General features: G+C 44.9%; 1 pseudogene; it reads right to left on the minus strand.

The window, feature by feature from the left end:
• Window positions 1–10,355, minus strand: part of LOC138602599 (immunoglobulin gamma-1 heavy chain-like) — a 31,299-nt pseudogene extending 20,944 nt beyond the window's left edge.
• Window positions 10,356–11,133: the final 778 nt, after the last annotated feature.

The following is an 11,133-nucleotide window of genomic DNA, read 5'->3' on the forward strand; positions in this document are numbered from 1 at the left end:
AAAGCCATGAGTAAATCAACACAAAAAACACTGATGTTAAAAGAGTTCATGTGAAAACTGAAGATTAACAGCTTTCTTCTTCTCTGAACATCAAATTAAACTCAGTTTCCCACTCTTTAAAATGTGTTTAGATGTTTGGATGTCTCTTCAAACCGCTGTAAAGAGGTGGTTACTGTTTGTTTTTGACTTTCTTTGTGTAGAATTATGTTTCATTTTGCTTATTTTAACGGAAGCCTCAGAATTTCCATCACAAATGCCCACTCCACTGTAGATATTGCAGTAATAATAATAAAGGGCTTTAACATGTTGAATACACATGGACACAGTTCAACCACATTAATTAGAATGAATTTAATCAGCATTGAAACAGGACACAATCTTTCATAAGTGTCTGTTAACATTTCTTACAAGTAAAAACTGAAATTATTTCACTGTTTTTGTGAAGTTGGACCTGAATTAAACCTTCCAACAAATAAAAGAAAAGAAAAAACATTCAATAACCATCATTTTAATCACTGACAGATAATAACACTCAGTTTTTATGAAGTGATGCTGAGAGAACTGAATGTTCCCAGTGATGGTTGTAAACAGAGGAAGTAGTTTTTGTACGACTCTCCTGTTATTGTCTCTCACTGTGGCTCTCTGGCACTGTAGCGAACCCAGCCAGACAATGGTGAAGCGTACTGATGTTTCCAGATGAGTTTATTAATGTACAGCCGTTTGTTCTCATTTTGCACATAAATCCTTTCCTTTCAGGAACACCGTAAGAGCTAAGGACAGACAAATAAAACAAAATGAGCTCTTACAAACAAATAAACCATCTTAACCATGAAATGACTCAAAGGCTTCCTTTAGCTTAACATCACAGCATACACACATATACACATATACAGGCTAAAGTTAGCTTAACCAGCGACATAAATATCAGCATGGGGAAAATAAACACTCTCTCACAGTAAGTCCGCTAAACACACATAACTCCAAGCAAAACATATTTTTACAACATACCTTGTTCCCAATTCTAGCTAGGTGCTTAACACATACAGGGAAATCCTTAAATTGCGGAGCTATGTTGATCTCTGACCGTCCCGTGTTATTGTCTGCTCCGTGCGAAGTCAAGTCGTTATTAGATGCACAACTTCTACTTCCGGCCCGGGAGCACCAAAATAAAAGCATGTAATAGTAAAAGCGGAAACAACAAATAAAAGCATACAGGCAGCGATAATCTGTTATTAAAACCCTTTTTAAAAGTTACTTACACTCCCACCAATCATGAGTGAATAATGGAACAGTATACAATTTACATTAATCACAAGTGATTTTAACTGAAATGACCCTTCTTATGTAAGAATACACATAGAGTAGCTTAGAACACAGGTAGAACCTCTTTACAAACTGTGTTGAGATTATAAGGTGTGTGGAGGAGATATAAGATTTTAAAGGAGAAACCTGGTTTTAGTCAGCCTTTAGCAACACAACTAGTTTCTGGACTGGGCGCTCTACTTCAGACATCTTGTTGAGACACTCCCCCTTTTTGCCAAGATTCCTGTCACCGAGGCAGATCTTAACCCTCCTTACGAGTCCGTCTTTGCCAATAGTGGTTCCTGTGACTCTTCCCAATCTCCACTCATTCCTGTTCACGTCATCTCCTTTCATCATCACAATGTCTCCAACTTGCAGATTCCTTCTGGGGGTGTGCCACCTCTGTCTGAGAGCGATATTGGCAAGGTACTCCTTACGCCATCGACTCCAAAACTGTTCTGCTAAGTATTGAACATGCCGCCACCTTTTCTTCCCATACATGTCTTCCCTGACGAATTCTCCTGGGGGAGGTAAGGCCTTGGCAGATTTCATAGTCAGGAGATGATTTGGGGTGAGTGGCTCAAGGCCATGAGGATCGTTGAGGTTGGTAACGGTCAGTGGGCGACCATTGACGATTGCCATAGCTTCATAGAGAAAAGCCCGGAGAGAAGCATCGTTTAGCCTACCAGAGGAAAGGTCAAGCGTGGTCCTGAGGACGCTTCTCACGGTCCTGATTTGTCTCTCCCACACCCCTCCAACGTGACTTGAATAGGGTGCGTTCATGACAAAGTCACATTGTTTGTCTGCAAGAAATGCAGCCAGCCGGTCTGCATTAACTTCCTTGAGAGCCTCTTTGAATCCGTTGTTGGCTCCAACAAAGTTGGTTCCTTGGTCAGACTTAATCTGACAAACAGCGCCACGTATGGCAATGAAACATCTCAGGCCATTGATGAAAGCGTCCGTTGACATGCTGTCGAGCATCTCAATATGGATGGCGCGGGAACTGAGGCAAGTAAAGAGAAGGCCGTACCTCTTGCTCTCCTTTCTTCCTTGCTTGGTGAGGAATGGGCCGAAGCAGTCCATTCCGCAGAAGGTAAAGGGTGGTGATGGTTCTACACGTTCAGTGGGAAGATCGGCCATCCTTTGCTCTTCAGTCGGTTTCCGGTGCCGTCTACAGGTGACGCATTGATGAATGTAAGACGCTACAGCGCGATTAATCCCTGGGATCCAGTAGCCATTGGACCTGATCTCATTAATGGTGAGACCTTTGCCTTGATGTTTCATCCTTTCGTGATAGTGACCAATCAACATCTTTGTGATGTGATGATTCTTGGGAATGATTGCAGGGTGCTTGATGGAATTGGGAAGAGAGGAGTTGCCCAGTCTTCCTCCCACTCTGAGGACGCCATCTTCGTGCAGGAATGCATCGAGAGAGTAAAGTGGATTGTGAGAGGGTAGGGGAATCCCTTTGCTTAACAGCTTCAACTCTTCTTGATACACATTTTTCTGCAGATCTTTGATTATGCACCGTTCTGCATCTTCTCGTTCTTTTACAGAGGTGAGACTGTTTGACCTGTTCTTGCGGATGTGCCTTAGAATGCGTGCAACACCTCGAGTTGCCAGTGACCAAGATGAAAGCTTAGACAAGCGATCAATCAAGCTTACTTGCTCCGTGGTTCTTGTGGTGAGTGCTAAAGCGCTTCTGACCTCTGGATCTCCAATTGTCAACTCTGGAGTATCATCTGCTGGCAGCTTAATTTCCTTGTTCGATAAGAACCGGGGTCCAGTGAGCCAGGTGGACGACAGAAGCTCACTGGTGGTCAGGCCCCGAGAAGCGTGGTCAGCAGGATTCTCATTGGTCGGTACATATCTCCATTGTTGAGCTCAGCTGAATCTTCTGAACGCGATTGGCCACAAAGGTGTGGAATCGCCGTGCCTCATTTTTTATGTACCCCAAGACCACCTTTGAGTCGGTCCAGAAGAACTCCTCAGTGTCAGCAGATCCTAATTCCTCCTTGAGTAGGTTGCTTGTTTCACGGAAACAACTGCTGCCGTCAATTCCAGTCTTGGAATAGTAGTGAGTTTTGTCGGTGAGACGCGTGATTTTCCAAAAACTAAGGCGCAGTGAACAGCTCCATCTTCATTTTGTATAGCACTGACCGTAACCCTTTGTGCTGGCGTCGGAGAAATGATGCAGCTCTGTTTTTAAGACCCTTCCAAATCCAGCAGGTAAGTAAGTGCGGGGTATGGTGACATTATCCAGATGAGCCAGATCACTTCTCCACTGTTCCCATTGTTGACGAAGTTCGTCAGTGGGTGGATCATCCCAGCCTGTGCCACGTCAACACATCTCTTGAAGGATGATCTTCGATTTCAGCAGGACGGGTGCTACAAGCCCGAGAGGGTCATACAGAGAGGCCACTGTGGACAGAATGCCGCGGCGTGTTGCAGGCTGCTCTTTGAGGCTGACATTAAGCCTGAAGTGGTCAGACTCCACGTCCCATTGAATCCCAAGTGCTCTCTCAAGCGGCAGGCCACCGAAGGCGAGGTCCATATCTTTCACATTGGTTGCCCGTTCAGAGGGTGGTATACTTTCTAGGACGTCTCTGTTGTTCGACACAAACTTGTGTAGTCTGAGACCACCCGTGGCACAAAGTTCACGCGCTTCTCTGGCCAGCTGAATAGCATCTTCAGTGCTTTCCACACTCGTGAGGCCGTCATCGACGTAAAAGTCCCTCATGATAAATCGTGAGCCTTGAGGGTAGACGTCGGCATTAACCTTAGCTAGATGCTTCAGCCCGAAATTTGCACATCCGGGAGAGGACGCCGCGCCGAACAGATGCACTTTCATACGGAACTCGCTAGGCCGCGATTTCAAGTCTCCTTGCTTCCAGCAAAGAAAGCGCAGATAGTTGCGATCAGCATCTGCAACATGGAATTGGTGGAACATCTTCTCGATGTCGCACATCAGCGCAATGGGGTGCTGTCGAAAGCGGATGAGAACTCCACTCAAGTTGTTTAACATGTCAGGTCCACAGAGAAGATGGTCGTTTAAGCTGGTCTCTCTGTACCTGGCCGAGCAATCGAACACTACACAAAGTTTATCTGGCTTCTTCGCGTGGTGAACACCATGATGGGGAACGCACCACCTCTCCCCCTTGCTCCCATCGTCTTCAACCAGCTCTGCATCCCCCCTTTCAATGACTTCTTCCATGAACCTGATGTACTGCTCCTTATATTTTTCATCCCGTTGCAGTTTCCTTTTGAGGTGGTTAAGGCGTATCACTGCTGAGTCCTTGTTGTCAGGTAAGGAGGGTCTGGTTTTGAAGGGCAGAGGCATTTCGTAGTGGCCATGTATGTTTTTCCATATGCCCTCTTCTACCTTGTTGAGGAATGTGATGTCATCTTGTGACACTGTTTTACCATCTTCACTGCCATCCTTGAAGTCCGATTCCAGGATGCGGATCACATCGGCAGGGGTTGCTGGAGGCAGCTCCTTAACGGTGATTCTGTGACACAGATGACTTGTGCTCAGGGAATCATGGCCTTGTGATGAGCGTCCCACGATGCTCCATCCTAAGTCCGTTCGTATAGCATAGGGTTCTTCATTTCCTCCTACAATGACTTGCCTTGGAGCCATGGCTCTGTAGCAGTTGTAGCCGATGAGAAGCCCTACTTCACAGTCCTTCAGTGGTTGGATTTCATCAACTATTTCTGCAAGATGACTCCATTGTTTAGCTGTCTCACAAGTAGGAATGTGGGCACGGTTTATTGGTATACAGTCCTTTGTGTAGGCTACTGGAAGATTAACTTGAATAGCAGAACTGTACCCCCTTACACGAAGGCCAGAAACACTCTCACTTCTGATGACTGTGTCCTTTCCACTCATGGTGGTCAACTTTAACTTCACAGGGCACTTGTCAGCATCAAGACTGTCGCTCACTTCTTGGTCGATGAATGTAGTGTCACTTTGGGTGTCGAGAAGAGCGTAGACAAGTTTCTCAAGAGTCGGGTTATTTTTGGATGAAACCCACACCGGTATTACCATCGATGTGTTGGATGAGCCTTCTGATGCTACGCTGAGTGACGTTGCAGCAGGACCTTGACTTGTCCTTGCCTCGGATGAAGACCTTTCCTTCGCATAGTTGTTGTCGTGAAGGGCTGTCGGATGCTTCCCCTTGCAGGTGTCACAAAAGTGACGATGGCGACAGTCTTTCGCGCTGTGGCCTGTTTTCAGGCATCCGTAGCAGAGTTTCTTCTCCTTTACGTAGTTTCGTCGCTCGACTAATGACATCTCTGCGAACTTGGAGCATGCATGAAGTTGGTGTTTAGCATCTTGACAAAGAATACATGGAGTCTTAGCCTTTCTTGACTTTTGGTTCTCGTTATCTGACCTTTGGTTTTCATTATCAGCAACTGTTTGAATGGTGAGAACGCTGGCCTTATTTCTCTTCATGTCTCGGGAATCTCTTTTGTCAGTGCTTAAGTCTGATGAACGAAGAGAATGAAGAGATATAATGGGATTGCACGCAATCTCAGCTTCAGTTGACAAGAAGCTAGCAAAGTCCTTGAAAGTGGGGAATTCTTGCTTCTCATTCAGGCTTCGTGTGACTTGACGGTTCCAGCGTGAAGCCGCCCAGTCTGGGAGTTTGTGAACGAGTTTCTGGTTCTCCTCGCAGTCGTTTAATATGTCAAGACCCTTGACATGAGGAATGGCATCTTGACAGGCGTTCAGAAAGTCTGAGAAGTTTCTTAGTCCCTCAGCATCTTTAGGTTGAATCCTTGGCCATTTGGAGAGTCTTTCTCTGAACGCTCTCTGAATGGCGAATGGCTGGCCATAGCGATGATTCAACTTGTTCCAGGCATCTTGGTAGGCTTCATTGTCATTTCGGTAGAAGGTGCCGTCGAGGGCCTGGCGTGCTGGGCCGCCAACATATTTCTTGAGATAGTAGAGTTTTTCAGCTGGAGTGATTGCCCTTTGACCAACAAGTGAGGTAAACGCTGCTTTCCATTCAATGAATCGTATTGGATCACCACTGAAGACGAATGGTTCCGGAACAGGAAGCCTGTTTAAGGCTATGCTGTCTTGAAGGACCTGAGTGAGTGAGGAAATGTCTGTGTGAGAGGGTGCTGTAGCATAAGGTGAAGGGACTGCAGTTATAGGCACGTTATTTGCTTCCTTGTTCCTTTCATTGTCTGTGTAGTAAGCAACATCACGTTCCGTCTCCTTATCATAGGCCTTAAGCTTAGCCTGAGCTGCCCGCACTTCCTTCTCTGCCTGCAATCGTTCCAACTCACGCTTTTGTGCCTCTAGAGCCTTCCGTTGTTGTTCCTCTAACTCTCGTATAGATTCTCTCTGTTTTTCTTCCTCTAACAGCATCTCGTAATTTGCTTCCTTCACTGCTAGTTCAGCTGCTGCATCAGCACGCTTGGCTGCTAGTGATGATGTCATGGAGCAGTGATCAGACTTGATGTGACTTATCATGGACACAGCGGATCCATAGATGGATTTTGCACAGTCATGGCGAAGCAGTTCATGAAGACGGCGTCTTTCCTGTTTCTCGTCAAACTCTCCTTCCTCGTCTATCGCTCTGCTGTAGGCGATGTTGATGATTTCTTTGGACATCGATTCACACGTGTCAACTCGTCGTCTTATGTCAGTGGAAGGTGTGGTGAGATCTCGAATTTCAAAGTACCTGGTCATTATATCTTCTTTACTTGTCTTAAGTTCGTCAATGAGAAGCCAGAGGTCACTGTCTTTCCTGTATGTCTTCAGTTGCTCTCTCGCTCTGCGTATTTGGGACTTCCATTTCTCGTACATGGATAGCAGCCCTTTCTCCTTTTTCTTGGCCTTTTCCTCTTGGAGTGCACGCATCTTCTCTGTAGGATGACGTGCACGCTCAGATCGACGGAGGTCCTCAGGTAGGTCATCACCTGTTTTTTCTGATTTATCTTGCTGATCAGTGGGGCTTTGTTGTTTAGCTTCAACCATCTCCTCCAAACCTACTCTCTCAGAAGCATCTGCCGCTGTGTGGAGTTCACTCTGTGGGTCATGAGCTTTATGCTGGGAACCAGCCGTCTGCTTCTCCCCCCCTTTCTTGTTAGCTGACTCTGCCATCATCATCTGAATTTTTTAACCCTTTAAGTTAGAAGAAAACCCTTAGGCAGATATGCTCAGGAAACTTAAAGTGAACAGCGTAAGCACATCATATAGTTCGTCAGTGCATAATAATCAGCAGCGCATATACATTAATATAGAGACACTCTGGCTGTAAATGTGAATGTAAACACCACAATAAATGCAATTCTCAAGGTGCATAAATGCAAAACAAAAGGTGAAAAATGTCCATCAATTAGAAAGAGTCCATTTATAGCATATAATGTATCAACAGTTTCCCTTTTACTGTAGTTGAGCAGGTAAGTATTTATATGTTTACTTTACATGTTTAATAGTTCTGCTTCAATGTCATTGAGTATAACTGTACTTGACCATTGCACCGAATCGTTGTGACTGCCACACGAATCACCGTAGAGCAGGCGTTGACGTATGGGAATGTGCGTTGTCTGGAGAAACCCTCTGTGGACAGCGAGTGGTGCGACAGCAGTAGCAGCAACACGCCGTGGAAACCCTCTGCCGTGGCCCGTCTCAGCAGCGGCAAATCATCAGAAACGATGAGGGTCAAGCTCTTACTGTAGCGAACCCAGCCAGACAATGGTGAAGCGTACTGATGTTTCCAGATGAGTTTATTAATGTACAGCCGTTTGTTCTTATTTTGCACATAAATCCTTTCCTTTCAGGAACACCGTAAGAGCTAAGGACAGACAAATAAAACAAAATGAGCTCTTACAAACAAATAAACCATCTTAACCATGAAATGACTCAAAGGCTTCCTTTAGCTTAACATCACAGCATACACACATATACACATATACAGGCTAAAGTTAGCTTAACCAGCGACATAAATATCAGCATGGTGAAAATGAACACTCTCTCACAGTAAGTCCGCTAAACACACATAACTCCAAGCAAAACATATTTTTACAACATACCTTGTTCCCAATTCTAGCTAGGTGCTTAACACATACAGGGAAATCCTTAAATTGCGGAGCTATGTTGATCTCTGACCGTCCCGTGTTATTGTCTGCTCCGTGCGAAGTCAAGTCGTTATTAGATGCACAACTTCTACTTCCGGCCCGGGAGCACCAAAATAAAAGCATGTAATAGTAAAAGCGGAAACAACAAATAAAAGCATACAGGCAGCGATAATCTGTTATTAAAACCCTTTTTAAAAGTTACTTACAAGCACAGTAATACACAGCAATGTCTTCAGGCTGCACATTCTGTCCGTTTAGAGTCACTGTGTTGCTGGAAGTCTAAGTCGATACTGAACTTGTTCTTCAGTGAATCTTTGTAGTGAGTGTCTCCAGTGTATTTCATTCCAATCCACTCCAGTCCTTTCCCTGCAGGCTGTCTGATCCAGCCTGTGTAGTAGCCGCTAACAGAATAAGAGACCTGACAGGTGATGGTCAGACGTTGACCTGGCTGCACAGTCACAGAGGCTGGCTGTGTCAACTGTTCACACTTCACACCTGTTAAAATAAAGAACATGTTTTGTAAGAAATGATCAAGTTAAAGTGCAAAAGAAGAACTGTTGACTTTGACAAATCCAGAGAGACTCACATCCAGCTGCCAACAGCAGCAGCAGAGCTACAGAAAACATGCTTTATGTTAAAGTGACGTGCTGTGAACTCCACCGACAGCCTGATGTGAAGCTTTTATAGCCGAGTAACAAGGAAGCTCACTGAGTTTGCATAGAATCAAACATATGAAGCATCAGTGTTGCTCTGACTATATGAAAGCATGACTGTAAATCACCTCTGCTTTACATATGATACATCTGAGTTTTGCATTGACTCCTCCTCACCAGAACGTACAGCTGGAACAGACTTGATCTGTAACTAAAGTTCCTCGAGATCAAGCAGCCACGGGTCATTTAATATTCACCAATCAGCCAAAACATTATGACCACTGACAGGTGAAGTGAATAACATTGATGATCTCGTTACAATGGCAAGTGTAAGAATGTGAGCGACTTTGATATGAGCCAAGTTGTGATGGCTGGATGACTGGGTCAGAGCATCTCCAGAACTGCAGCTCTTGTGGGGTGTTCCCGGTCTTCAGCGGTCAGTACCGACCAAAAGTGGTCCAAGGAAGGAAAACAGGTGAACTGCTGACAGGGTCATGGGCAGCCGAGGTTCATTGATGCTCGTGTGGAGTGAAGGCTGGACCATGTGGTCCGATCCAACAGAAGAGCTACTGTAGCTGAAAGAGCTGAAAGAGTTGATGCTGGTTCTGATAGACAGGTGTCAGAACACACAGAGCATCACATTGTTGTGTATGGGGCTGCTTAGCCGCAGACCGATCAGCTGTTTTTTTTATCAATGAACTTCAACTCTGCGATCATTATTACATTTTTATTTGTTATATTTTACATTTAGTCTAATATAAGTTGTAGAGGCCTTTTTATAAAGTGATGCTGAGACAACTGAAAGTTGATGGTTGTAAATAGAGGAAGTAGTTTTTGTACGACTCTCCTGTTATTGTCTCTCACTGTGGGTCTCTGGCACAGTAATACACAGCAGTGTCTTCAGTCTTCAGACTGTTCATCTGCAGATACACCTGCTGTCTGCTGTTGTCTCTGGAGATGGTGAACCGGCCTTGAACTGACTGAGAGTAGTATTTGGTGCTGCCGCCATCACTGATGAAAGCGATCCACTCCAGTCCTTTTCCAGGAGCCTGTCTGACCCAGTTCAAATACAAGCCACTGTATGTGAATCCAGAGGCTGTACAGGTCAGACTGTGGGATTCTCCAGGACGTTTAACCACTGGTCCAGATTGTGTCAGAGTCTGACCATCAACACCTGGAGAGAGGATAAAAACATCAAGTGAAATCAGCTGCTGACAGATATATACGCTATGTAACATGAATATAGTGATGATCTTCACCTGCCCAGCAGACAGTTAACAGCAGCAGTCCTGTCCTGTAGTCCATCATGTTAAACTGTGTGTCCACTGTTCTCTGTCCTCCTCTCTGCAGTCACATAAGTAGAGGAGGAAGACATCACAGTTTGCATTGACTCCTCCTCACAGAGAGAAAAGGAGTGTTTTGGGGGCAGGTGGGAGATTTTCTTTGTGTGGTCTCGACATATTTAGTCATATTTGATCATCATGTTTCCTCTGTTCTAACTGCAGTGTGGTCGGGCAAAGCAAGAAAACTTAATGTAGAAAATGATCATTTAGTTTCCTCATTCTCTGGAACTTAAAATAAATCTCCTTCTTTTATTCCTGAATATAAAACAATTCAATTTTCACTACGTGTTGAACAATCTCAATGTTTAATCTACAATCAAATATTTACTGACATTTTATTTGAACAGGAGTCACTTGTATCACTTGTCTGTTGTTTTTAATCTTCTCTGTGTTCAAATGTCTATGACTCTCCTGTTATTGTCTCTCACTGTGGCTCTCTGGCACAGTAATACACAGCAGTGTCTTCAGTCTTCAGACTGTTCATCTGCAGATACAGCTGCTGTCTGCTGTCGTCTCTGGAGATGGTGAACCGGCCTTGAACTGACTGAGAGTAGTATTTGAGGCTACCACCAGTGTGTATGAAAGCGATCCACTCCAGTCCTTTTCCAGGAGCCTGTCTGATCCAATGCATGCTGTAGCTGCTGAATGTGAATCCATAGGCGTAACAGGTCAGTCTGTGGGATTCTCCAGGACGTTTAACCACTGGTTCAGATTCTGTCAGAGTCTGACCATCAACACCT

The sequence above is a fragment of the Semicossyphus pulcher genome, unplaced genomic scaffold (genome assembly GCF_022749685.1).
Source record: "Semicossyphus pulcher isolate SPU_LCO1_2020_fin unplaced genomic scaffold, fSemPul1.0.p SCAF_23, whole genome shotgun sequence".
NCBI classification, from domain to species: domain Eukaryota; kingdom Metazoa; phylum Chordata; class Actinopteri; order Labriformes; family Labridae; genus Semicossyphus; species Semicossyphus pulcher.